Genomic DNA, 27,402 nt, shown 5'->3' on the forward strand with positions numbered 1-27,402 from the left:
ATGCTTCTCTTTTTGGAAGAAAGAAGGAAGAAAAGGAGTAGGGAAGAAGACGAAGGAGGAGGAAGAGAAGGAGGAGTAAGGGCGGAAGAGGAAGAAGAAGAGGAAGAGGAAAAGGAAGAAGAGCAGCAGCAACTTGCAAGGTACAGGCAGAAAGCAGAGCAAATCCAGCATGACTTCCCATTACAGTCTCATTTTATACCCATTTCTTGGTGCAAAAAGAACTGACTCTAAACATCATGGCCCCAAGGCAGTGCAAGACAGTCCATCATCAGAGAGGGATACAATTATATTTGCTAGAGCATACTCTCTAAGGCAAAAAAACAAAAACAAAAACCCACAGAATACATTACAGAAAGATTTTCAACAATACTGAAACAAATGTTTTTAAAGAATGATCTAAATGTAAAATAACAACATTTCATTCCTGTTAACAGAGGTTTTATTGTGTTATCTTCTTGATCAAGAAGGCTAAGCATTATGAAATGGTATGTGAAAGTAGGTCAGGTTAACTATTTCTGGGCATTCAAATCCTGTAATAGCATTTCAATCGCATAAGCACTGCTGAGAAAAAATATAAATAGTGGTTTGGACAGGAAAAAATCATTGCCATCTCACAAAAGAAGAAATTGAAACCAAATACCAGAAAGTTGAACAATTTCTCTAGAGTTAGTTGCTCTTGAGCAAGTGTCAAGAATGTAGATTTGAGACATGCTGTCCCTGGCTCCAAATGGCAGACAGTGAGACTCTAAAGCTGTGGCCAATGAGTAATTTTCAGGTGACTGCTTGGATGTTTTCTTATGGTACTACCATCATTATGTAATTATTATACTAACCATGTCTATTATAACTTTCTTATTTGTGCTATGAGTTACTACACTTAAATATTCCATCCTTCACTAGGAACTAATCAAAAACAATCCTCTTCTAGTCAGTAACTCTAACGAAACCCTGTTGTGGTGATGAAACCATCTGCAAAAATTCATCATTCCAAGGGATTCTTTACTCATGCAAAAGTGGTACACAAGCTATATTTAAGTTTGAGTGCATTCCTGGTTTTTAGCTTCTCTATGAGATAGTCAATCATACAACTTCTAAAAAAGAGGTCCTTGGAAGTAAGAATGAATGACATATTGAAGATAAAATGCTTTTATCATATAAATACTCTAGGTGCTTGTTTCTGTTCCATTCCACAATTCCAAGAAGGATTCCACAAATCCCAAGAATGGCCTATACAGAGATTAGAATATAACACCTTCCTCCACTTTCTTAAAAAAGAGGTCCCCCAATACCTGAAGATAAGTGGACTCTACATGGCAAAAACAATAGGAAGAAATTGAAACCACAGAAAATCAGAATATATCAAACACTCCAGTTAATTCAACAAACCCTTTACCACACTACACAGAGGAATGAAAACACATGACTAGATGTACTCTTCAGCAGATCAGGTATTACTCCTCACCCTGATATCCCTTCTCTCTTCCTTCTAGAAGCTTCGGAGGGACTGGGGAAAAAGTTATGGATCATGAAAAGGTTCAGGGGCTAAACCCAATGAACTAACACATTAATCAATTCTCACTTATAAATCAACTGCACTCAAAATGTTACATAATCATTAGGATGCAGATATAATAATGAAGGCAATGCAATTTGCTTTCAGTAAACTTCAGCAGGCAATAACATTTTCTTATAATAATACAGCCAGGAAAATAGTTTATGATGTTGAGAGAGATATTAAAATGGGCAAAAATGCACAAGGGAGGAAGGCATTAGATATACATATTTCTAAGTTATTAAAAACTGAAGAAATATAAAAGTGAGATTAACGTTACAGAACCTACCTGCATCTCTAGAAATGAAAGGTTTAGGTTATATGAAATATCTTCTGCTCTCAAGGATGTACTATAGCTAGAAGGAGAACCTCTGCATAGAATTTGAATGAGTGATGGGCTGAGAAACATCAGATGAAATTGAAGAAGGAAAATAAAATTTCCCATGAAAGAACAGTCTTTAATTATGAAGAAGGTTGTCTGGGATTACCCCACAGGCACCTTGCAAATCCTTGTTCTTTATACCTAGAAAGCCATGTTTCCTGCCTTACTCTTTCAGGTCCAGAGACATAAAGAGACTGAGAATAGAGAAGCAGCAGTGCCACAAGATACTCCACAAATATGGGAATAGGACAGAAGCCACAGATTCAGCACTAGTTGAGCACCGTGGCTTCGGGCACTGTCAGTGTTGTACCTGCTGAACAGAGGGGGTTAGGAACGGTCAGAGAAGAGTGAGGGAATCTTGGTAGAAAAGGTTTCCAACACAAAGCATCAGCAATGAAGAGGAACTCAGGGCAGATGGGAAAATTCTACAGTCACCTGACCTCTGAAAGGCAGAAAGAAATGTATTCGTTCTTAAAAATCTCTGAGCAAGGAAGGAAGGGGGGGAAGAAACTACCAAAAAAAAAAAAAAACTTGTTTATAATAAAGACTACATTCTGTAGCAATTTCCTAGATTCCTGGGGTTAGAAATCTAGATTGCCAATGGATAAGTGAGCCTTAAAATCACATCCCTGCTGACAAAAATTCATTTCTTATAACCGTCTCCATTTACCGGAATGTTGAATCTTTCCCATGGGGAAGGAACAAATGAAAATGTTATTTCTCTGCTCATGAACTCATACCTTTCTGTCTGCTTTTCACTGTTGGCAATTTCATTCCCCTCCAAATTTGACTAAAGCCCGTGACCTGAGGGAAATAATGTCTATATAATAATCTTCTGAAACTCTAATTCTGAGTCATGTTTTTTTGGATGTTGCCTCGCAGTTTATGAAAATTGCACTGAGCTATGAAATGTAAGTGATGTGATGTCTCTGCCTAACATAATCATTTTGCTGGTGAACATGTTGCAAATACTAATGAAAAGGAGGCTCCCACAAAAGCCATGAAAGCTGGTTAATGGCAACAATCTAGCAGCAGTGGCCCTATTTTCAGTGCTGTTCCTCATATTCCTTTCAGAATAGAACTGCAAAGGGTACAAGACAGGTGGTCAAAACACAGTCAGGAGAAGCAGAGAGGAATTCACTTCTGCTGTGATCCCTTGTCCCTATTTACCTGGAATCTCTGACTTGCCAACTCCTGTGAGTTTGAGGCATGAACATGCAATCTGAGCTTGGGTTGACTTTCCATTTTAAAGAACACCTCAATTTTGAGACAGGATCTGTTTCAAATGGGTTTAGCCATGCAGTGTCATTAAAGAATACTTCTCTATGGCTGCAGGTAACTGTCACACCTGGCTGTGGATCCTACAGGGCTGATACTTCTATCCACTATTTGGCAAATTTAACACAACCAAATGGGATTAAGGACCATTATTTTAATTTTCCCATGGCCATTTTAATTTATTCAATGTGCAAATAAGGGAATTAAATAAAGAAGAGTTATAAAGACAGCTTGCCCCTAGGAAGTCTGATCTCAAATAAAGAGAGCTTTTAACATTAAATACCTGTGATCTATGGTACTTGTGCACTTACCATCATACCAAAAAAGAGAAATGGAAATAACATTAAATATTAAAATAAATATTCAGTTATGAACTTGCCTTTTGAGAGACAGTGGATGACAGTTTAAAGAATTTAAATAGAAAGTTTTATTATTTGAAATTCTTTTTTTCTGATTTCCAGCAAAATGAGGGGTTTTATAGTTTCCAATTTTCAGCAAATATTACTGCAATTGTAATATTGAGGTCATTTAGGAAATGATGCCATGTTAGATAATAATTAATAAGTTTTCTAAAGTAACCCACACATATGTAGCATCACGACCTATGACCTGCCAAATCCTAACTAGTAAATACTAAGAGAAAATAATTAGCTAGTATTACAGATTAAATGCAAAATTACCCCTTAATATTTATTGTGAAGATTATTTTATATATTGAAACTATAGATATTTAAATGAATCCTAAGCATAGTAAATTACTTCTAAATTTCACTTATCATATTCCACACAAACCTCTGCATTCTATAACCATATGGCACTCATAATTTTTTTGTTACTCATAATTTTTAAAAATATTAAAATGAAAGCATTAAACTTATGATAGTGAAGTCTTCCCAAGGCAAAGTGAAGGAAGAGGACTTTGGGTGGTAGTGTAAGTGGTAGTATAATTGTTTTCAAGAAGCATTAACAACCATTTTGTCATAAGCTCTGTAGTAATTCTCCAAAAATAACTCATTTGAAGCACTCAATCCTGAAATGACCTTTTTCCCTTCAATGAAACAACTCTTATGTGAAGAAATATTACAAACAGGCTGGCCATGTTTGCAGCATGAAATAAATCATCAAAATAAACTCTAAGCCCTGGGCCCCATTTTCAGTCCATCTCGTGTTACTAATCTAAATCTGCCAAGGACATCTAAACACATTTGTAAAACAGGACTCTTACTGGGATTATAGGCATGCCACTCTACTGAAGTCTCCATCAGGTTAGTAGGGCTGTAAATCAAAAATTCAATTATTCTTACTTATCCTGTAATTTAAAGAGTTGTTCATATTTCTCCTGAGAAGTAGAACTATTATAAGGTCAATTGTGAACATACAAACAAAAATGATATTTTTTTCTATTAGAGAACATCTTTGATTTTAGGTAACCAGACAATAAGAGAGTAATAATGATGGTCTAATATTTAGGGCAAAAACATAATGGCCTCAACACTGCTGGTATGTCATTTCTGAAACAGAATTTAAAAGTTCCCTCACTCACCAGCCCAGAAAGGTCTTTTTTGTTCTTCATTATTAAAGAGTCATATCTGTCACAATAAACCTAATATAAATTTCTAAATACTCCTAAGACTTTTCCAGACCCTGATTTAGACACGTATTAAGAATTCATTATCTTACTGCTCTTCTATTACACACTGTTATTCCAAAAAGTAATTTTCCACCTTTTGTTTTTGCTGGTTAATAGTACACTGTACCTCTTAATAACATAATCTCTGTCCTATGCTTCCTATTCAGGGAGTTAAAACTATACAGAGAATTTAAAAACGCCATAAAGAAGGGCTCCATGCTCAGTCAGCATACAGTAAATACTGGTAGACACACTGATACAATAAGCGCCAATTCACACTTCAAAATGAACAACTTCAATCACAAAGTATCTAATAGTATATTGAGTTATAAAGTTAAAAGGAGACTCATGATTCTGTGACATTCTGACTAATATTTCTGAAGGCTACACATATATATTTTAAGCCTATTCACCTACTAAGTTTTAGGTATTTAATTTTATCCAAAAAAATTACATTCCCCAAACAAGTCATGTGATGCTGTCCTTAAACCAAAGGTACTTAAAAGATACTGCATCTTACACTAGATTAAGTTAATGTGATTGCCATTAATTCCTTATCTGTGTGTAGTACATTTTTAAATATCTATACATCTTCAAATGTCTAGAAACAAGAGCAATTTAAAAAATAAAATATTTTTTCTTTGATCCACAAGTTATTTAATAGTATTATCATTTAATTTCCAAATATTTAGAGATATTCTAGGTATCATTTATTATTGAATTCTAGTTTATTTTTTTATTTTTTATTTTTAAAGATTTTATTTATTTACTCATGAGAGACACAGAGATAGAGAGCGAGAGAGAGAGAGAGAGAGAGAGAGAGGCAGAGACACAGGCAGAGGGAGAAGCAGGCTCCATGCAGGGAGCCCAACGTGGGACTCGATCCTGGGTCTTCAGGATCAGGCCCTGGGCTGAAGGCGGCACTAAACTGCTGAGCCACCAGGGCTGCCCTTGAATTCTAGTTTAAACCTGCTTTGGTTAGGGAGTATAATTTGTGTATTTCAATGCTTTTGGACTTACTGAAATTTATTTTATACCTCAAAATATGAACTATATTAATAAATAAGAACACTTAAAAATAACTTTTATTAACTGAGGGGAGCATTCTATGTATGTTGATTGAGTCAAGGTGACTGACAGTATTGCTAAGGTATTTTGTGTCTCTCCTAAATTATGTTGAATTATTCTACAAGTTATTGAGGAAAGAGTGTTGAAATCTCCTACTCTACCAGTAATTTGTCTAATTCTCCTTGTGATTCTATTAGTTTCTGCTTTATATATTCTGAGGCTCTATTATGAGGAACATATGCCTGTAGCTTTCTTGAAAAGTTCCTGTTTTCATAATGAATTAACCTATTTATCATTATACACTCTGTGATGTGATACCTCATCCTATTTGTTCTGAAGTCTACTTTGTTATTAATATAGTCACTCCAGCTTTATTTTGTTTCAGCTTTGCAGGACATACTGTTTTCCACCAAAAGGTTTTAACATACCTATGTCTTCACATTTAAATAGGCTTCTTATGGACCATACAAAATTGGGTTTTGCTCCTTATACAATTTTTAAATTAACGGTTTATATTTAAGGTAGTTATTGCTAAGGATAGGTATATATCTATCATTATACTACTTAAAAAATTGCCCCATCTGGGGGCACCTGGGTGGCTCAGTGGTTGAGCATCTGCCTTTTGCTCAGGTCATGATCTCAGGGTCCTGGGATCAAGTCTCACATAAGGCTCCCTGCAGGGATCTTGCTTCTCCCTCTGCCTAGGTCTCTGCCTAGGTCTCTGCCACTTTTTCTGTCTCTCATGAATAAATAAAATCTTAAGAATTTTTTTAATTGCCCCATCTTTTTTTTTTTTTTTTTTTTGATTCTCTTTTACTTTCTCTTTTTTTGGTTTAGTTGAGCATGGTTTACAATTTAATTTGATCTGTTTTACTGGCTTCTTAAATACAGTTCTATGCTTTAGCTTTTTCTCTAGTGGTTGTTCTAGAGTTCATGATATACATCTTTAACTTATCATTGTATATGCTGAAATTTTGGTGTATTACTTCACATATAATGTAGGAACTTCCCAATAGTGTACTTCCATTTCCTCCCTCCTGTGTTTATGCAATCATTGCCAAAAGTTTACCTCGACATATGTTAGGAACCCTATGATGCATAACTTTTATTCTTGTTTTAGACCAGGATCAGATAGTAAATATTTTAGGCTTTGCAAACTATATGTAGTCTCTGTTGCATATTTATTTTGGTGTGAATTTTTTTTAATTGTTAAAAAAAAATAAAAACACTCTTAGCACAAAAGCAAGCCTTAGCATTAATCTTTTTGTTAACCCTTGCTATAATCTCTTTTCAAGAAGAAAATACCATATATGTATGTATGTACATACATACATATATATATGTATACATATGTATATATATGTGTATATATATGTATACATATATATATATATATATGAGTATATATATATACTCATACATTTTTAGTGCTCTTCTTCCCATTTTTTAAAACCAAATATTCCACTGAGCAGCATATTCCTGCCTGAAGAGCTTCTGTTAACATTTCTTATAGTGCTAGTCTGCTAACAAAGAGTTCTCATAGTGCTTGCTCATCTGACAGTCTTAATTTTACCTTCCTTTAAAAAAGATATTTATCCTGGATATAAAACTCTAGATTGAGGGAATTTGTTATTTCAGTTCTTAAAAGATTCACTCCATTGTCTTGTAGCTTTCATAGTTTCTGACTGAAAATCTGCCATACTTTAATCTATGCAACCAATTAGATAGGATTTCTTCTTTTCTCCATTGCCTTCAAGATTTTCTTTTATCTTTATTTTTCAGTAGTTTGAAGACAATGTATGCAGGTGTCCTTTCTTCATATTTATCCTGACTGGATCTGTAGTTTGTCATCTTTCATTTTGGAAAATTCTTAGCCATTACAATCTTCAAATATTTCTTCTGTTTATTTTCTTTCTCTTCACATAGATTGTCTGATATGTTCTACATAATATGCTCTGTTTTTCATTTCTACTCTTTTTGCTTTGTTTCAGTTTGGAAGGTTTCTACTAGTCTATCCTCAAGATTACTGGTTTTGTCTCTACTGTGTCCAGTCTGTCAATAAATGCACAGAAAAAAATTTTCATGTGTCATTGTTTCTGATTTTGCCATTTGACTCTTACTTATAGATTCTATGCCTCTATTAAAATTTCCCACTAATTTATGTATACTGTTCACCTTATCCATTAGACCTTTTAATATAGTTATCAGAGTTATTTCAAAATCTGTCTGAAATTTGTACATCAAAACCATCTCTTGATTTGGTTGAGTGTTAAACCTCTTGACAATAGGTGTTTGTTGTTCCCTTGTTCACGACTGGGTATCATAGTTTCTTACTGAGTTCTAAATGTTTGTGTAAAAGAAACAGAAGTAAATAATATTTTTTTCTCGGAAATGAGTAACTTCTTTTAGGCTCTTAGTATGAGGGATTGAGTAAATTTAATCAGTAACTGAACTGGGCTTGGGTCTTGTTATTGTTGACAGAATTGGTCTCAGTGCCCTCCAGGGTGCAAATTCCTCCCTTGATAGACTATTGTGACCTGGTATTTGTGGCAGTCCCAAAGTTCCAAAGCAGAAATCAATTGAGAGTCTAAGCTTGAAAAAAATCAGAAGAATGTTTAAAAAAAGATAATCAAGGAATATTCTATAAAATATCTGACAGATCTTTCCAAAAAAAAAAAAAACAAACTTTCCAAGTCATTAAAAAAAAAAAAAAGGCCTATGAAACTGTCTGTCTAGAGAAGTATAAGGAGACAGAAGACCTAATGACCAAACATATAGCATCTTGGCTGTTGTAGAATGGCATAAAAGAAAAGGGGCATTAGGTAAAACCTAAGAAAATATGAATAAAGTGTAAACTTTACTTAATGTAGTAATATTAGTATATTAATTGTAAAAAAGTAGCACGTTCTGGCATGATGTTTAAAATGGAAAAAGAGGTGGTGTGTCTATGGGTACTCTATGTACTATCTATAATTTTTTTTAAGGCTATAGTTATTTGTTTTAAAGTTCATTTTTTAAAAAGCATCAAAGGGGCAGCTGGTGGCCCAGTCAGTTAAGCATCAGACTCTTGGTTTCAGCTCATATCATGATCTTGCAGTCCTGGAATCAAGCCCATATCCAGCTCCAAGATGAATGGGAAGTCAGCTTGAGGATTCTCTCCTTTTCCCTCTGCTCCTCCCCCTGCTCATGTGCTTTTTCTCTCTCAAATAAATAAATCTTTTTTTTTAAAACCATCAAAAAGTCTTTCTCAGTGTTAATGAGCTATCATAAACTGACAATAGGCCCTATATACAAGCATTACGAGGTATGTGTGTGGGCTAGTCTCTCTACATGCTCCTGCCAGTCCTCCAGCAGTAGATTACTATTATTTATTTCCTGGTGATGGGGGGGGGGGGCATTTCTCAGTATTGCTCTGACTTTAACCTGGTCCTGGATAGCTGAAACTCAGGAGTGGAGCTTTCTCAGCATTTCTGCCTCACTCTTAGTGACAGGCAACCACTGCTTCCTACTCACTTCAGGGTACAGAGTGCAATCAGGTTTCCTGTTCTTTCCCACACATTCCCCATGGGGAAACCAAGTTCTTATGTTGGTAGAGTATCTTGAGCATAAGGAAGATTCTTATTCCTCTGTCGCCGGCAGATGACCTCTGCTTTGTATCAGTGTGGAATTCTGGGCACCATGATGTCTCTCAGTGGCAGATGGCTTTTTGGTCACTGTCATTTGAGGGAGAAGGAGTCATAGCCATCCCCCCATGGCAGCTGATCTTTGTGTAGAACAAGAAGGGTAGGCAAGTTTCTTTCCCCTCCCCCAGTGGCATATGGCTTTTGTTTTTATCTGAGGAGCATTTGAGGAGTGGCCACAACAGAATAAAATTTAATTCTCAAATTCCTGCTTCAGTATCAATTCTGAGAAAAGCTAGCAATCTCTTGCTCTCTTTGAATCTAAAATTCATCCTTGGTATGAATGTGCCTAACACCCCAATTTCAATTATACTACTTTCTTACATGCTACATTTACTTCTATTAACTCTCTGACCTCGGAAACACCTCACATTGAGTATTTAACAACAGAAACTATGCTGACCAATTCCAGCTTTAGTTAACTTATCTAGATCCGGCCACAAGATGACTGCTCATCACTCCTCTGTTTAGATCCTCTCACTAACCTGATCTTTACTTAGACAACCCTGTATGCCACACCAAAGGCAGTCACTTATAAACAAAGGCAAGCCTGTACCCTGGCCCCCTCCCTACCTAGTAAAACACTGTGGTAATTAGGAACCACGTAAACACAGCAATTATATATGTTGCTTAATTCAATGTTACAACATTATTTCCTAGGTTCCCCATTGATTCATCTTTCTATCTAGACAGTTACTGGGAAAGAAGCTCACCACATGTTAACACTAGTTGTTTCTGCAAAAAGGGTAAGATTTAGGTATTTTTTGTACCTTTTTCTATTATGTAAATAATTTATAATAATAGCCTATCATTCTGGGGCATCTGGGTGGTTCAGTCAGTTGAGAATCTGCCTTCAGCTCAGGGCATAATCGAGGGTTCTAGGATCAAGTCCTGAGTAGGGATCACTGCTCAGTGGGGATTTTGCTTCTCCTTCTCCTTCTGCCCCTCCTTCCATCCCCCCCCCCCCACCCTTGTGCTCTCTCTCTCTCTCTCTTCAGTAAAATAAAATATTTTTAAACAATGGTCTATGATTTTTATAATAATAATATTCTTTCCTTTAATAAACAAGTCAAGGACAATAACCAGAGTGGGAGTCACTTGCCTCTAATTTATAGTAGCAATTTTAGAAAATTGGAGAAAATCCAAGGGTTAACACAGCAGAAGCTTCTTAAAGAAACTTTCAAAGAGGGCAACCGGGGGCTGCCTTCAGCCCAGGGCGTGATTCTGGAGACATGGGATCAAGTTCCATGTCAGGTTCCCTGCATGGAGCCTGCTTCTCCCTCTACCTGTGTCTCTGCCTCTCTTTCTCTCTGTGTCTCTCATGAATAAATGAATAAAATCTTAAATAAAAAACTCTCAAAGAAACTGATAACACAGGAACCAAGAAATACAAACAATGCAAAATTTTTAACTTTCTCATCAGGAGCACAAACTAAAGGTTCTCCTTAATTTATAAATCTTCTCTAAAAAAGATCAAGTCTTTGAACTTTGATGCTACAAATTTATTTTCATTAAAAATTGTCCTAAATTTTGATTTCCCTCTGATCTTGGAATAATTGAAGTTGATCTCATCAGAGGTTTCCATTCTTCCATTCAAAAGAAAAGAATAATCATTCTCCTAGGAATCCCTTGGCAAGGCATGGCAGTAACTATTTGGAAAGTGCTATATTAAAGGAATTTCCTTTCTATAACTCCAGCAATGTTGTTCTTTGACAGGCAATACTTCCTTTAGGACAATAATTCCTTTAGGAAAATTTTGCAAAAAATTACACCATGAGGCCACTGGATGTCACTGCAGGTTTATGGAGTGTTACCCACTGGGGTTTAAACTGGACTATAAATAAAGGAACTCTTAAAGAACTCTAAAGGGGTAGGGAAGTAAGTTGTCAGGCTGTGAAAATTTATAGCTATAACACTAATGCATCAGTGATATGCAATATGCCAATGATCAGACATTGTATCTGAAAATACTTGACTTAAAAGCTTGAAGAAAGGTGAGGAACCAATCATCCAAAGCTCTAAGAATTAAAGACATAAAACGAATCCTGACAATCAAAGAAAATAAGAAATATTCTGAATGCAACCAGGAATTTAAAAGGAAAAAATAGTGCTGTTCTCTAGAAAGTGAGATTTTATGGCAATGACAAAAACAAAATAACAAAGGTGTGCACATGCATGCATACACACACCCCAAAGATGAGCCAGGATCCCCCTAGGAAATTGATATGACAGAAATACCACTTAGACTTGTGTTCTATACTTAACATACAGTAAAGATTATATCACCTACTATATTATAAGCCTGAGAATTTTCAGGGAAAAGAATGAGCAAGAAAAATTGGAAAAAAGATTCATTAAACAGGCACAGCAAATTAAATAAGAAATGCCAGATGTCACTTTCCCCAGAAGTCAGATGCTTACTTTTACTCCTGTTTTCTTTAAAATATCTCTGTATCCCCCAAAAAGTTATTATTAAAAGACCCCAAAATAGAATTTTGTCTTCAAGGGGGAAAAAAATTTAAATCAAAATAAATGCCTAATTCCCATAGAAATAGAACTCCATAGGATCAGTTTCAGCATCATTTTATCAGGACCACACAAGTTCTGTTTCCATATTGATTAACTCCAGCAGAGTTGAAATTTGCATGCAATTTACAATCATTCCCTTCCACAAATGTCTTCATTTAGTAGTATTTTGAGCTTGGCATGACAAGATTATTGCAAATCATAGCCATCAAAACGGAATCTGCTAAAAAAAATCACAATTTCATTGGAAATACTGCAAAAGATAATCATTGGTTTAGGAGGAATAAACAGTTTTTTATGTAGCTGGTACATTATTCCTCAATTCACCAGTATCTGACTTTGATGAAGTCACAAATGTCTTCATGTTAATGCACAGAAGCACAGCTCCTGACACTGACAGTCATAAATAGAAAAGTCAACTACAACATGATATATTTGGGAGAAAAATCTTAAAACACAAGTGTGAAAAGAAGAAAGTGGTTTATGGGACCATCCTTTCTAAGTGTCAAATTTAGTTGCCTGTGGCAGCTAACAAACCATCAAAGACATAATTTATGAAGCAAATTACAGGTAATTCGGAAATTGTTTAATGAGTTAGGAGTTATTCTTCTAATGAGCCTTGAAGAAGGTAAACTCTTAAGTCCTTAAGTCAAGAGTTCAGACATAAAATGAAGGTGAGCAGAGAGCTTTCTAAAGGAGGAAAATCTAGCATCACTGGGTCAAAGTACGAGGCTCAACTAAGCTCAGACCAGCTTTCTTTACATGGCAGGCTTTCTTCCCCAGCTACTTCTACAGCGAAGCAATGGTCTTTCAACTACTCTACATATATCTGGTCAACAACCAATTCATTAATATGATATACCCTACTAAATTAATAAACCATCCTACGTGAAGGTAAGAGTACAGATAAGCATTTGAGCAAATATAACTTAACAAATTATGGGCATTCCTAAAAAGTTACATGCCAAAAATAATATATTTTTGGTTAATAAATGTAGAAAAGACCAATCAAATGATCCTTTGATTAGATGGAAGCTCTAAGGGCATCAGTATGCCACAAAGGATGTCCTACACACTCATTCAAGACTGCAAAATGATGGAGGAGGTGAAACTAAAGAAGAAACATGCTGATGTCATTATATATCCCTCATTCTGATGAAAGAATATAGGAATTCATGTCATGCCTGAATTATACTGAAATTCTATGGCCTTCATCAGATAGACACTCATGTTAATGAAGCTGAATGAAAATTGCTAAATAGATCAGAGATACATTGTTTAAAATGTTCACTGTTGACAATTCACAAACTTTCTGATAAGTAACCCAGTATGTATAATTTTTAAGTTATCTGATTCTTCCTTGAAAATTTGCACATTGCTAACACTCATGGCACTGCAATGAGAGCCATATATGCTATAATAAAAAACTGTACTCTATAACGTTATCATCTATAATCCAAACTAACTGCAATTCCCCGTACCACACCACACAATTCCCCTGAGTATGATTCCCATAAGATATAAAAAAAAAGATTCATATTTTTTTTAAAAATTGACCTAAAAATTCCATGTTCCATTTCTGCTCTAGGATCTTGAACTTTCTTTTGAAATTCAGCTACTCTTCTACGCCATTTTGTTTTGATTGACACACAAATTCAGAGAAGTTTAACCACATGGATTTCACACTGTATTTCACACTGGGGCCCTGCCAACATTTTGTGACACCCACAAACAGAGATCTAACAAGTTGCATGAGCTAGCAGGGAGGATAGTAACTACTTCAGACACATGTGAGGGATTCAGCAGGATAGAAATTGTGGTATCCTCCAAAGATGCCATATCATCTTCATGTGACACCATATGGCCTTGATAGGGCCTTACACAGATGAGATCTCCCAAGATGTACTCTACACCAGGGCTTTGGAACCATAACCATGCTGAGGGGAGATGATTAAAGTAAGATGCAGGTTGATGCTACGGCAAAAGCAATCAAAGGAACGCAGGGCAATAAATTAAAAAGGAAGCTATTTACCTAGAGTTTTCTAAAATTATGGCTTGGCCCAAAGAGATATATAATATGCCCTCACTAATAATAATGAGGGGTATGTATTATAGAGAGATCATTATTATATATTCATTGCTTTTTATCCAGTCAGCTCTATAGTCCTCTAGGTAAATCACAAAGAAACAAGAATCTCACCAGCTTAACACATGTCCTAACTTACCACAATTTTTTTTTTTTTCCTGAAAGGAAAATTCCATTCATGGACGGTACGGTACACCAAGCTTTGTCTATGGTGCATGCTGCTCTCATGGGCTCCAATACACGCTCCTACAGGATCTCTTTCCTTGGACATTCCACAAGCCTCTTAAAAATCAACATGCCCAAAATTTAATTCAGTAATCAAATGGACTTAAGTACATGCTCTTTACTGCCTCTCTGGGTGAATCATACCAGTATTCATTTGGGTTGAAGAAAGCAGATACTCAGCAGGCATCCTTGAGGCTTACATGCTCACTGCCACATTTACCCATGGACTTAGTCCTATCCATTCTAAATCCTAAATGTCCCCAAACTGTTCTCTTTCCTTCCAAATTATATTATCATCGTAATTGTTTTTCCTGAAACTCACCCTTATAAAGCCTTCCACGATATGCCTGAGTGATCTGTCTTTCACACTCATCCTTCTACTGCTTTAGATCCTTCAGGGCACCTAGGTGGCTCACTCAGTTAAGCATCTAACTCTTGACTTCAGCCTAGGTCATGATATTAGGGTCTTGAGGTCAAGCATGGTGTGGGGCTCTGCACTTAGCAGGGGTCTGCCTGAGATCCTCTCTCTCTCCCTCTGTCTCTGTTTGTATGCACTGCCCCCCCCATCTCAAATAAATTCTTAAAAAAAATATTTCAGGGCCTCTCCTTATGACATGCAAACTCTTTAATGAGACTTATCAACATTATTTGTGGCCTGGACCCTTCCTAGCCTCATTCTTATAATTCCCAAGCATTTCCAAATACCTGTAGATCCCTCAAAGTTACTGGCCCCCAGTCTTCAGGCTTTTCCATGTGGTGCTCCATGGACTGCAACCCCCCTTCCCTTTAGTCATCTGGCTAACTTCATGTCCATCCCAAGAACCAGTTCAGGTGCCACCTCAGAAAGGTGACCAGTTTGTATAGCTGTATTCTTGAGGGGACATCACCCTCATATTATACTTGTTTGCTCCAGTGTTCTCCCTCCCATCACAAGGCTGTGAACTCATTAGGCAGTTGTTCTCAAACAAGGGGTTCCACCAGGCATAATTTCCAAAGTCTCCCTTGGCACTCCAGTTTAGGAACCTAGCACTAAAGAGCAGAGACCCCATCTTTCACCCCCCTATGCTCAGACCTTTCCAAGTATTTTCTGTATTAGAGGCTCTAGAGGAGGGTGAAATAAATGAATAAATAAAACAACAAGAAAAAGAGAGTACCTGCAAACAAAACTCCCAGAGGGTGGGCAAGACAAAAGTGATGAACACTGAAATAAGCAATTTTTAAGAGAGAAAAGAGAATACTAAGAAATGGCAAATACTTAGAAAATTGTAGAGTAATGCAGTCAGATTAAATACAAATGTTAATTTACTGTAATCCTTTTTTCCCTCAAAATTATACAGAAGACCTTTTATTAGGCTGAGATGCAGAGATGAGAAATTTTTCACCAAGCACACAAATGACTGAACAAAATAAAACAGACACAGATGGAAGCAGAGAGATCTTGTAGCAATACAAGAAATCACAAGAACCTTCAACTATATCACCAGAGCAGATTATGGAGTTGTCAGTCCCAGAGTTCCACAACAGATATGCTTGATAAGGATTGTTCTTAGCCCACCTAAAGGCCAAAGGCTTAACTCACAAATCTCTCGGGCTGCCCCTAAGCCCAGTAATTCCATGAAGAGGCAGAAAGAGGGGATTTGGGACCATCTGAAATCCTACTTCACAATTCTGTCTTCACATGAGAACCCAGAGAAAAGCCCTCTCTACTGTGCAGCCTACTGCCACCCCCATTGTGACTCACTTTCCAATTCCACACAACAGGGCACTCTGGGAAAGCAACTGCTTTGGCTGAAATTTGAGAGGCACAGGTGGTGCCGCCAGCTGCAAGTAATTTAGCTCCTACTGGCACGGCTACATCTCCTGGACTTCACACACTCTGTGTAAACAGAGAGGAGTATGAGGGGAGTGGAGCCAAGAAGAAAAGACAGTATGAGAGTCAAAGGTGATGTGGGAAAGACATTCTCAAAGAGCAGATTCGCTGAGGTTTTCACTTGAACTCATTCTTCTGCAAAAGGGCTAGATGAATTTGTGGATGAGGATAATCAGGTCAGATGTTAAGTCAGCACTATCCACATGTCAACAAACAACCAGCAGGATGCTTCAGATGTCCCTATCAAGCCAGAACCTGGTATCACTCCCTGCCTGGCATGTAGAGACATTCCAGGATGAGGTTGCATTCCAGGTGCAAATGATTCTTCTACAAATGAACCCACACTAGCTCCTCTCTTATTTCCAAACAGGCCTGGTGGCCAATCCCTTTCTTAGCTCCTGAATCCTAGGTCACCCTGGAAAAGTATAATCCCAGGCTTCAGTTTGGGGAATTCAAATCTGAAGGAAAGGGTAGAAGTTTGACATTTGGGAACCTATGCTTTATGAAACTATGAATTTATCATTTATTTTCCTGGGAGTGCCTTCCTGGCCTTTGATTCCTAATGAAGATGGGGGACAGCCAGGGAAGGATACAAAAAGACAGGACTAGGGACCTAAGGGCAGGCAGACATCAATGGAACCTTCACTACAAGAGTGCTGGCCTTTTTCTAAAGAAAAGAAATCCCTGACCCCACCCCATCTCTCCCAAAAAAAAGTCAAGGGCTCTTCCAGGACCACCTGCTCTTGAATGCATTTTAAGCTCATAAACAGAGCAAGGAATAGCTGGATTCAAGGTCTCATGCAAAGACGCTCTCTTCATACACCTTTTTTTTTAAGACCTTCTTGCCCCAACTTCCTAGGATACTTTTGTTTCTTAAAATTATGAATGCAACTGTGGGATTCTAAAACATGCTTTATTCACAAATCAAAGTACCCACACCTGCACCAGTGTTAAGCACACTGTTTTGCTCACTTTCCTCCCTAAAGCTGAACAGGTCTTAGGTGGGACCCACTATAAATGAGAGATGTCCCATCATAGTGGCCGGCCACCAAGTAAGGCCACTAGGCCAGCAATATTCCTGAGCATACATGATTCCCAGGCTCATTTCAATAATGAGATTCCCTCTTGGGAAGAACAAAACCAGGCCAATAGCAGGGAGAGGGACTGCTGGACTGTCAGCTGCTTACTCACCAAACCTGGAATGCAGGCCCCCAGAAGGGCTTCCATAGCTCCTAAAACTAACCCATCCATCCAACATATGATGCTACCATTTAATCCAAGAAAGCAATTATCAAATATACCCTTCCAGTACTAAAAAGAAAGAAAAAGTATCCTACCAATGACAGCCAGACACAAGCAGTGAATTTCACTCTCAAGTCAATCCAGTTGGTCTTAGGCCCCATCTGCTCTCCTCCTCCTTATCATTGTCTGCACCTTAGCCACCATGCTGTCATCAGACAGACTTGCAGGTGCCCATGGTTGATTCTACTACCTTTATTTGGTGAGATGTAGTCTACTCAGTTTAGAAAAAGGAGGTACAACAGAAAAAGAGGTGAGCCCCTGAGAAGGGCATAAATGCTAAATATTGTTGCATTTAAATAAACTTATAGATCAAGTTAAAAAGAACCAATGAATCTTGTTTCACTGCCTCCAATATTTTTAAGTGGTAGCTTTTAGAAATCATTGTACCCATTGCTATCTTGAAAACAACAAATATCTAAAGAATTTCTCTTCATAAAAATACAAATCTCTCTCTTTCAAATATACAAATCCTTTATGAGGTCAGGTCAACCCCTTACTGAATGCCTTCCCCTCAAGTCAAAGGAAAAACCTGCTTTTTCCTTTATCTTCTCCCATCTTGGCTGGCAAACCAACCTTCCAATCCCCTCAAACCTGCAGAAATGCTTGTCTGATGGACACTTTTTTTCTCCAGGAAATGACATAGTGACATAGGTAAAAGGTGATTTGGATAGACTGCTGTGTCACAAATTGTCAGGATCTGATTTAGAGACCTTGCTTTTGTCAAGAAAGACAGTTGGATGTCTGCTTTAAAGAAGTACTGGGAATATTTTCATCAAAGGTTTGAATTGAAAAACAGTGGGAGGTAAATATCTGAGATGTTGCCGAGAAAGACTGCTATATCTGTGCAATTACCATTAACAGAGGACAGCAGTGGTTCAATGAAGTAATTCAATCTGGTGGCCTACATTTTATCAGACAGCAATTTTGAGCTCTGACATAAAAGGCTGCCAAAAAAGGACTGGGCTCTTTTGTACGCATTCCTCTCTGCTACTTCTGTAAGAACTGGATGTATTTGCCTCATAAGGCCCAATCATGTATCTCTGAACATTTAACAAAGAACCATAAGCTATTTCTCTGATGGAAATATGCATTTCAGCATTCTTGGAGTCAGTTTTTGTGTTTAGTTGTCGGAGATAGAGAGGTACATGGATGCAATAGGTTGGGGTGTTTAAAATACAGGAAGACAAGGAAACGATGGAGGCAGATCCCAAAGCACTACAAACAGCAGGGGAAAAGGCAGTCTTTTTAAAAAATAGCTTTACTGAAGTCTAACTGGAATAAAATAAACTTCATATCTTTAAATTCTACCATTTGATAAGTTTTGATGTATGAATATAACTGAAGCTGGCATCACATTATCAAGATAAAGAACATATCCATTACCTGCAAAATTTTACTGGGGCCTCTCTGTAACACCTCCATCCCCACTCTCCCTCTCTGTGCCTGCCTCTCCAGGCAACCACAGATCTGCTTTCTGTCATAGTAGATTCACTGGCACTTCCTAGTATTTTACATAAATGGAAATACGTACGTCCTCTTAAATTGTAGCTTCCTTTGCTCCGTATAATGATTTTGCGATTTTGAGATTCATCTGTTTGTTGCATGTATTAATAATTTGTTCCTTTTTATTGCTGAGTGGTATTAAATCTTTTGTGTCTATGTGTCCAAGGATATATACAATATATATAAATACTACCAGCGTTGATGTGTTCAGTTGAAAATGGACATTTGGATCATTTCCAATTTTTTCCAAAGTACTATGAACACTCATGTGAAGTCTTTGTAGAGACATGTACTTTCTTTTAAGGAAAAACCTAAAAGTGGATCATATGGCAGATATATGTTTAACTTTTTAAGAAACTGAACTGTTTTCCCAAGTGGCTACACCATTATATGTGCTCACCAGCAATGCCGGAGAATTCCATTTCCTATATCCCCTCACCAACAAGTTGTTTATGGTCATTCTCATTTCAGCCACTGGAAGAGATGTGAGAACTGTCTTCTGTGATGAATACACATGTGGAACATCTTTTTTTGTGCTCATTTGTGACTGTATTTATTCTTTAGTAAAATGTCTACTCAAATATTTTGTTGATTTTTTAATTAGGTGCTAGTTTTCTTATCATTTAGTATTGAGATTTCTTTATATATTCTGGATCTAAGTCTTGGGTCAGACATATACTTTACAAAAATATTCAAATTTTCAAATATTTGCAACTCTCAAATATTTGCCTGGGGATTACCTTTTCATCTCTTACCAATATCTTTCAAAACATATCCTGACTGGGTATAAAATTCTAGGTCGCCATTGTTTTCTTCTAGTATTTGAAAGATGTTGCTCCAGGGTCTCCTTGCATGTTTCTCTGACAAGAAATCTGCTGTATCTTTATCTTTGATCCCCTGAACCTAGGCTTTTTGTTTGTTTCTCTGGGTATTTATAAGATTCTTTATCACTCATCCTAAGAAATCTTATTATACTGTGTTTTGTCTGGTTTTCTCATATAAGGTTTTTTTCCTGTTTCTTGTGTTTAGATCTGTGAGTTTATAGTTTTCACCAACTTGGGAAAATATCACTTTTTCTCTACATATTTTTTGTCTATTCTCCCTTCTCTCTATTGGGGACTCCAAGAACATGTATATTAGGCTGTATGAGGTTGGCACAGAACTCACGGTTGCTCTACTCATTTTTTCAATTGTATATTCTCTTCATATTTCATTCTGAATAGTCTCTGTTCTTAAGACTCCAGGTTCACTAATATTTTCTCCTTTGATATCTACCTGCTGTTAATCCCATCTAGTATATTGTTTATCTAATGCTGTGCAATTGTAATTTCTACAAGTTCATTTTTGTTTTTACAGTATGTAACTTTTTTGGACATATGGAATATAACTATGTTAATTTTTTAAATGTCCTTGTCTGCCAGTTCTAACATTTGTATCATTTCTGGGTCAGTTTTTGATTGATTGATATTCTCATTATGAGTCAAATTCTCTTGATTCCTTGTATACCTTATCATTTTTAATTGAACACCACACAATTATTCTAGGAGTCAGCTACATTCTTAATTAGATGCTATTCAATTGTTTCAGGATTCGGTTAAGTTCCTTGAAAGCACAATGACCGTTTCAAATCATTCACTTACAGTGTATTCAGACAGACTGCAGCAGCATTCAGTCTAGGACCATTTATTCATCAATACTGAAGAAAGACCCTACTATGTACTTGACATAATACTTAATGAACCTTTAAGTTTTCCAATGTCACTGGTAGGAACAGGCACTGTTCCTGGCTATGAGTGAGTACCAGACACTAATCCTTTTGGATGGTTCATTCCCTAGCCTTAAGCAGTTTCCTAACATGCATGATCTGATTAAGACTGCCAAATAACTGAAAGCAATCCTCTGGAGATTATGATTTTCTTTCTCTGTGTGACTCCATTCTCTCTAGTCCTGTGTCCTATGAATTCAGCTATGTTGTTCTTCCCAGATTCTCAGTATCTTGTTCCAGTGTATTCTGTTGGGGTTCACCTGGTACCCTAAACTCTCCTCACCTTGCATGCAGGCCCCAAATTCCCTCAAGACAGTAAGCTGGGGCAATCATAGGGATGATTGTGCTCATTTACTGTCTCTCAGGGGCCACAGTCATCCCGCACTGCCTCATGCCCAGTGCCTTACTGACTACTGTTTTAAGCATTTTGTCATTCCTTTGTTTCCAATGAAATAATAAATTCAGCCTGTTTTTTCTATATTGGCTGAAAGCACACATTTCTTCATAACTATTTTGCTTCAGGTATCTTACAATAACCTGGCATATTATGGATTAATTTGATTGACTGTCATTAGGAGAAAGACTTTGCTTTACTTACTGCAGCTATATGCACAGAAACCCAAAGAGAGACAGACACACATCTGTTGGATTTTGAGAATGACAATGCTAACCACAAATGTATACAGTAACACCGAAATGATTCTGTAAGCAATGTGGCAAATGTTAAGTATGGATTTCTATCACACAAAACACTTGAGAAACAACAGGAATTCTGATGTTAGTTTGTTTTGTTTCCCTATTTGTTTTGAGCTCAAATAACTAACAAGTTTGAGTGCTCTGGGAAGGAGAACAGTTCTTTGCAGTTCGAACCACTGAGGTTTTATGTATTGTTTGCTTGTTTCTGTGTTTTCTCTTGATGTATCTGACATTTTAGGATCAAAATTGTTAAGTTCATTTTCTATCTGTATGTTTAAGTGTCTGCGATTCAAAAGGCCTTTGCCTTTCAATGTACAAGTGTGTAATGTTTTCCTACCTCCAGATGGAATTAATACGACTATAAAGTCTTAAAACAAATCTGTTTGAATATTCTATTATTAATAAGGACTTATATAAACTAAATATTACTAAAGCTCCCAGAAAACAAGGAAATTAAATTTCCAATAGTTAACATGTGGTATATTAAAAAATAAATTCTTATATAAACCAAGTCAAAAACATTTTACAAATCCAAGTTAAGTAATATAGTTTAGGTAAAAATCTGCCAAATAAGATTAGTTTAATAAAATTTGGTTTAATAAAAACAGCTATGTATTCTATGACTTCCCAGTATTGTGTAATACAAGTGTATATTTTAATTCTAAATGGAATGCTCTTCCTATAAATTTGTTGATCAAGCATTATTTCTTTTTAAGAATATGAAAAGGTAAATTTGATTAAATTGAACCATTATTCTGATAAACTTCATTTCAAAAGTAATTCTTTGTAGTATGTCATCTTGAATAAAGTTTCCAAAATCTTAAAGAACTTAAAATCATGAGCTTGTATTAAATTCAGTTATTTAATGGATATTCATTGGACACCTAGGCCTTTTCTAATTAAGAAGAAATGCTGAAATATTGATTAATCCTAATTTAAAACTTTTATGCTTTTGATTTTTATAGGCTATACAGCTTTATAATCCAGTGAAGTTAATGAATTTGTTCATTTTTGCTACTTTATGAGGTTGTAAAAGAGATGTATATAGTTATAAATAGTTATATATATTCATAATCTCTGTTAAAATGCTGACATTTGAATGGCAGTTCACAATTATCCACTCCCCCTTAGTTTTTTTCTGTGAAATATAACTTAATTACTTTAGATAAAAATTACAATGTTCAGTAGTTGACATATTTAAAAATAGTTCCTAGAAAATATAACTTTGTATATTATAGCTAACTCTATGTGTTTCTGTTTTCCAAGGAAAAGAACATTTTGGCCTGAAAGCAATTATTCTCAATATTTTTGATCTCTAGACACCTTTACACTCTTTTACATTCTTAAAACTTATTGAAGACGTGTGTGTGTATGTGTGTGTGTGTGCGCGCGCACGAGTATGTGTATGATATTGATATATTTTCTGTATTGGAAACTGAAACTGAAAAAAATAAATGCTAATTTACTCACACATTTCTAATTAGCAATAATAAACACATTGCACATTAATAACAAATTAGTAATATTATGGAATTAGTTCAGCTTTATGGACCTCCTAAGACCAGTTCTGAAGTAAATTATCAGTTGTTTTCAGAATATCAAAGAGCATAATGAGAACAAAGCTTGAAAAATGACTTTTATTTGCATTGGTTTTTATTATCTGAGTCAGAAAAACAAAACAATGTGTCATAATCTTATCAAAGTTTGCTCAGTTTTGAGGAGCTTGCTTCCTTGTAATAAAGTATTATTGCAAACCTTTTTTAAAATTTGTTTTATTTTATATGCCATACAAACAAAACCAATTTTCCATTTTGGTTTCATTACTCTAGTTAAGAATTTTCATCAGATTTTTCACTTTTTTTTTTAAGACATATTTACTTATTTGAAAGAGAGTGCACATGGGGGACAGTGCACATGGGGGAGAGTGCACAGTGGTAGAGGGAGAGAGAATCCAAGCAGACTCTACTGCTGAGCATAGAGGCTCAATCCCAGGACTCTGAAGTCACAACCTGAGCTGTGAAACCAAGAGTCAGATGGTCAACCAACTGAACCACTCAGGCATCACCAGATTTTTCACTTTTGAAAATTCTAACATTGATTTATGTGTGTGAAAGAGAGATAATAGATGATTGAAGGGAGAAGCACAGGGAAAGGGACAAGCAGACTCTGTGCTAAGCACATAGCCAGATATGGGATTTGATCTAAGGATAGCAAGATCATGACCTGAGCTGAAATCAAGACTTGAATGCTTAACCAGCTGATCTACCCAGGCACCCTTCACTTTTGAAAAATTTAAGTATCATTTAGATGTTTTTTGTTTTTTTGTTTTTGTTTTTTTGCTTTACTCTGATGTTTCCTTGAAAGCTCTACATTCAGCAATAGGCAAGGCCAGAATTCTGGACTTCAGCAAAGCAGCCCCATGTAAAAGGACTCTACCTGGTAATTCAAATAACTAAGACTTCAAAGAAGAGGCTCTTGTGCATCCGCCTCTGATGTCATTACTAACTTTAAGACCAGATCAGTGGGCTGAATCAGGATTTCCAGAACTCTTCTTAGTTAACAAGCAGACAAATTCATGGGATTAATAACCCAAGATCCAGCAGAGCAAAAAGGAATTACACAGGGCTAGATGAACTGCTGAGGGTTCATCAATAATTGTTTTGTCAGGAATGATACTGATACTGTTTTTAGTATTATTCTATTTCTGTATATATATAAGAAAGCTCTCTTTTTTGAAAGCTCTCTCTTTTTAAAGTTATCTATAATCCATAATGATTTAGTATATTCTACTTTTCTAAATTACAACATTTTAAAATAATGCTTTGTTCTCATTGACTTTTCTCCCCACTTCCCCCTGCAGGATTGAGAAACTCAAAGTCTTATTTTTCATGGCAATATAGTTACTGCATAGGTTCAATAAGAATTGGTCTTCCGGTTTACCAGGACACGTCTGGAAAAGTTCTAAGGCCTTGCCTGGAATGCTATATTTGAGAATCCTGCTCATTTAATCAGGTATGAGTAGACATTGTTAAAGAATTAAGGTAGACCTTATGGAGCAATTACTTACAGCCCCCCCCCCCCCTACAAAAACTAGGTTGGGATCTGACTTATTGGGTCCAGCTGTACAAATAAGAAGAAATGTCTCTTCTACTTTGGGATATTTTGGGAACTTTGAGAAAAAATAAATTCACCCAAATACAGTTGACCCCTGAACAACATGGAGGTTAGGGACACTAACCTCCTACACAGTGGAAAATCCACATAATACCAACTGACTTGCCGAAAACATAACTACTAATAGCCTCCTGGTGACCAGAAGCCTTACTGATAATGTACGTAAACAGTTGATTAACACATATTTTTCATATTGTACATATTCTATACTGTATTCTTAAAATAAGCTAGAGAAAAGAAAATACTAAGAAAATCATAAAGGAAGAGAACCTACCTTCACATTACTATACTGTACTGACTGGTAAAAAAAAAAATCCACATATCCACAGGTGAACCCCCACAGTTAAAACCTGCATTGTTCAGGGTTCTCCTGGATATAGGTACTGCAAATGGGAGAGTTTCTTAGGTTTGGATTTCCAGTCTCAGGACAATAATAAAGACATCTGAAAGTTCAATATGAAATGAATTTTCCAAGAAAAGTGAGCTTGAAAAAGCTTATATAGTAAATTGACCCTCTTGCTATACCCATGTAAATCCAGCCAATTCTAATGAAACTAACTTTCCTTTAAGATGATTTTTTATCAAATGGGGAAAATTTTGCATCTTGGAACACTAAGCATTGTCTATAGTATACTATTCAGCATCATGTGTTTCTGATTCCATGAAAGCCAATTTCCAACTGTAAGTTGTAGATATGTGGTAACAATGCAAAACAATTATTGTATATAATGAAGCAAATTGTCTTGTCAGGTAGTGGCTCAAATGACTTCCCTCAAAGTCAGCTGAGCTTCCATTTACACATTCATTTCAATATTCATCTACAATTGTGTCTGTTCTTTTAATTCTCCTTTAATTTGGCCATAATATCTGCCAAGTTCGTTATAATTAAATAAAATCTTTAAAACATGTACATCTTGTAATGTATGAGAGTCATGATTTTACTCTTGCTTTCAAAAAATATTTAAACAAACTCATCAACTCTACAAAACTTTAATATCTAGATGTTCTTTGGTATCTCCCAACATTCTTGGGCCATTTCCTTATGTGGAAAGTATTGCGTTAAAAACATCTCCTTTGATTTAATTCTCTGAAAGTTTTCCATTCACAGACCAAGCATCAGTCACCAAATGATATTTAAATTCTGAAGTTTTAATGATTTTCAAATGTGGACTATATCCAAAAATGAAGGGGGACACCTGGGTGGCTCAGCAGTTTGGTGCCTCTTAAGCCCAGGGCGTGAGCCTAAAGTCCCAGGATCGAGTGCTACATCAGACTCCTTGCATGGAGCCTGCTTCTCCTTCTGCCTATGTCTCTGTCTCTTTCTCTCTGTGGCTCTCATGAATAAATAAATAAAATCTTTTTAAAAAATGAGAAGACGTACTTTAAACAGTCACCTATCTATACATATGTACACATGAACATAATTTTATATTTTTAAGTAAATTTTTAAATAAAATTGTGCTGCTGCTCCAAAATTGCACACTGTCTTTATACAAGGCTCTGAAACTGTGGGTGACCTTCATGAGGCATAGGTTTTGACTAAAATATTGAAAGTAAACTGTATACATAGAGAGTACAGAACACTCAGTTTTCATTTGAAAGTGAACCCTTATGAAGCAGAAGGCTTTATATGTGACAGTTTAAATGCTTGTAATCAAACTAACTGGCAGCACGATGACCTGAAATGAGTTTAAAGTCACTATATTATATGTTTAGGAATCAACCAAGTAATCTTTTATTATCCAGGCTCACGTTTTACAATTTTATGTTATAGGAATGGAAGTGAGGGCTGGGCCCGGCCCGGCATGGAGGAGCGCGGCGGCTCGGCTCGGAGCCCACCCCGGGCTGCAGCGGGCTGGGCCCGGGCGGCGGCGGCAGCGGCGGTGGCGCCCCCTCCTGGGCCCCCGAGGACGCCTGGATGGGCACCCACCCAAAGTATTTAGAAATGATGGAATTAGATATAGGAGATGCCAGCCAAGTTTATATAGCATTCTTGGTTTACCTGGACCTCATGGAGAGTAAAAGTTGGCATGAAGTAAATTGTGTTGGATTACCAGATCTTCAGCTCATCTGCCTTGTCGGTATTGAGATAGAAGGAGAAGGATTACAGACTGTGGTGCCTACATCCATCAGTGCTTCCCTCAGCCATAACAGGATAAGGGAGATCTTGAAGGCATCTCGAAAATTGCAAGGTGACCCAGATTTGCCAGTGTCTTTTACCTTGGCCATAGTGGAGTCCGATTCCACAATAGTCTATTACAAACTTACTGACGGATTTATGCTGCCAGACCCTCAGAATATTTCCCTTAGAAGATGACACCTGTGCTTCCTGATGCTTACTTTGGGATTGGATTTGAGATCCATCAGCCTGGTTCATCTTTTATCTCAGAGATAGTTAGGGTTGACTTAGCAGGTCCCATTCCATAAGTTTTTCTTCTTGAAGAATGAAACTTTCGCAGATAGAAGAATTTTTTTATTCATAAGTATAGGGTAGTTGCTCTAGAACTTTCTTATCTGGAGACAGTTTAATTATAGTTCTATATAAATTGATGCTTAGGATATGTTCAGAGGGGTGGAACATATGTGTTTCTTCTGTCATTCCCCCACTCATAGCTGCCTCATTGTTCATTGCTGCCACTGCTAACACATTGTTGAGACTGTCACC

General features: G+C 36.5%; 1 protein-coding gene and 1 pseudogene across 2 annotated transcripts in view; one reads left to right on the forward strand and one right to left on the reverse strand.

Moving 5' to 3' along the window:
• On the forward strand, positions 1–27,106 carry LOC112934118 (tRNA-splicing endonuclease subunit Sen15 pseudogene; annotated as a pseudogene).
• AUTS2 (activator of transcription and developmental regulator AUTS2) overlaps positions 1–27,402 on the reverse strand; it is a 1,128,195-nt gene that overhangs the window by 559,125 nt on the left and 541,668 nt on the right. The window lies entirely within an intron of this gene.

Source organism: Vulpes vulpes, chromosome 3, assembly GCF_048418805.1.
Source record: "Vulpes vulpes isolate BD-2025 chromosome 3, VulVul3, whole genome shotgun sequence".
NCBI lineage: Eukaryota > Metazoa > Chordata > Mammalia > Carnivora > Canidae > Vulpes > Vulpes vulpes.